Here is a 2,404-nt window from a genome sequence, read left to right as displayed (position 1 = left end):
TCTGTTTCAATGGTCCCATTGGATTTCAGACCCCAGTCTGAACACCCTACAAGTTACCACTGTTCTCAGATCTCATTACTAGAATTAGAGTGTTGTTCTGGTTGGTTTTCTTGTCCATCACATACAATCTGTACTGAAATCTTGCCAATTTCTAAAGGATTTTTCATGCATATTTTGCTCCTGTTTCCTGGAATCCACGGGAAAAAATTGCACTAGAGTAACTTTAAAAAAAAAACCCACCAACAAAGTAAAAGCCTGTTCCCATCATTAAATGCTGCATTCATGCTGCATATAGTAAAACCACACCCACTATATACTAATAGGCTGCAACAAACCCCACTGCAGGAAAAGGATTCTGACACAGCAGCCTTGCAGTGGCTAAGAACCAGCATCCAACACCCTTTCTAGCAAGAAAAAAGTGGTAAGTGTTTAAAAAAAATGTTTTATTTTCATGAATCAACTGCATAGCTGTGATTTGTTGACTTACAGGCTTCTTATAAAAATGTTTGCATAGTGTGGAATCATGAATGCCTAGCTAATATAACAGCAACTTGTACTCGGATTAACTGGATTTTGATGACCAGTTTCTCCGGCAGTCCCTCCTCATCATCATACTGATCCATTGGCTCCACAGTGACAGGCCGAGGAAATGTAGTTAGCAGGAAAGACCTTTCACTACATCGGTCCAGAGCTTTCCTAGCAGCAGGTTTCCCTGAAAACTCCACAATGCCTTTCCCAGACGATCTTCCTCTGTCATCTACAATAACCACAGCCCTTTCCAGCTGGCCAAACACAAAGAAGGCCTCCTCCAGGAGCTCATTTGACACAAAGTGAGGCAGGTTTCTGACAGTCAGTGATGAGCTGTGGCATGCGAAGCGCACACTTAGCTGCTTCCCACAAAGAGGCATGTTGTCTAGTTCTACCTTTGCAATCTCGACTAGAGTGTGAGTTTCCAGCCTGATAAATCCAAAGCCTTTGTCCTTATGAATGAAGACTTCACCTGCCTTCCCATACTTTTCAAACAACTTTCTCATCTCCTCCTCAGTAATATCTGGGGGCAGGTTTCCCACAAAGAGGCAGCTCCTCTGGGTGAATGTCTTTTCACCAGGGTTCCAGAAATTCTTCAGGTCAATAGTGAGACCTTCATCTGAGGGGAATAAGGTACACATTCTCTTCTGGCTGTTGGCCTGCTGTCCATTAGCAGGAATAGGTGGTTGTTGATGCTGTTGCTGATGCTGTTTTCTTGGAGCATGGTTTTGCTTCTCCATGTTAATGCCTTTATTTCCTTGCATTTTCCAACCTGTTCCTGGGCCCTCACTCCTACAACGGATTGCGGCCTTCTCGCCTCTTCGTAGCCTAGAAAAAAAGAGCGCGTGCAGCTGGAAATCAGACAGCATTACTTACTATTCCTTAACTGAACACTGTCATAAACAGATTGTTAAAGGTTAATGTCTCTTCTACTTGTAAAGGGTTACAAGCAGGGAACTGGACACCTGACCAGAAGACCAATCAGAAGAAAAGATACTTTTAAATTTGGGTGGAGGGAAGCTTTTGTGTGTGTTCTTTGTCCGTTGTGTGTTCTTCTCTTGGAGGGTCTGAGAGAGACCAGACATTACTACAAGCTCTCTAAATTTCTTTTCAAATAGTAAGTAAAAACAGACGGTTTAGGTTTTTTGATTGTTTTACTCTATTTGCAATTGTGGATCTGGCTGGTTAACATTTATATGTGTAGTTGCTGGGAATATTTTGATTTGTATTGGTACTGTGGGGAAAGTCTCTTTCTGGTGTCTGTAAGCTATAGGACCTTGTAATATTTACATCTTGAAGTTACAGAGATAATTCTTTACTTTTTCCTTTCTTTTATTAAAAGATTTCTTTTTAGAGAACCTGATTGATTTTTTTTTCTTGTTTCCCTTGTTTTATTCCAGGGGATTGGGATAACTCACCAGGACGGATGGGGGAGACGGGAAGGGGGGAGAGATAGAATCTCTCTCTGTTTTCCTTGAATCTGTTTGCCTCTGTGTGGAAGGGAAGGAAGATGCTTCTCTGTATGGTGATTTAAGAGGTTGGATCAGTATCTCTCAGGATAGCCCAGGGAGGGAAATTCTGGGAGGGGGAAAGGTGGGGGAATGGTTTATTTCTCCTTGTTTTAAGAACCCAAGAGATCTGGGTTCTTGGGGTCCCCAGGGAAGGTTGGGGAGGTCAGAGTGCCCCAAAACACTATATTTTTGGGTGGTTGCAGTGCTATCAGATCTAAGCTGGTAATTAAGCTTAGAGAATTCAGGTGCTAGTATCTCATTTTCTGAACTCTAAGGTTCAGATCTGAGAGGGAATGCTATGACAAACACCTACTGGCATTTGTTTGTCAGCGTTTGGGGGCAAGCGGCACCTTTCCTTACATCTG

General features: G+C 42.6%; 1 pseudogene; it reads right to left on the bottom strand.

Moving 5' to 3' along the window:
• Positions 1 to 521: 521 nt before the first annotated feature.
• On the bottom strand, positions 522 to 1,354 carry LOC115644548 (annotated as a pseudogene).
• Positions 1,355 to 2,404: the final 1,050 nt, after the last annotated feature.

Source organism: Gopherus evgoodei, chromosome 1 (assembly GCF_007399415.2).
Source record: "Gopherus evgoodei ecotype Sinaloan lineage chromosome 1, rGopEvg1_v1.p, whole genome shotgun sequence".
Lineage (NCBI taxonomy): Eukaryota > Metazoa > Chordata > Testudines > Testudinidae > Gopherus > Gopherus evgoodei.
The sequence above is the reverse complement of the archived record's forward strand: the minus strand, read 5'-3'. Positions and strand labels throughout refer to the sequence as shown.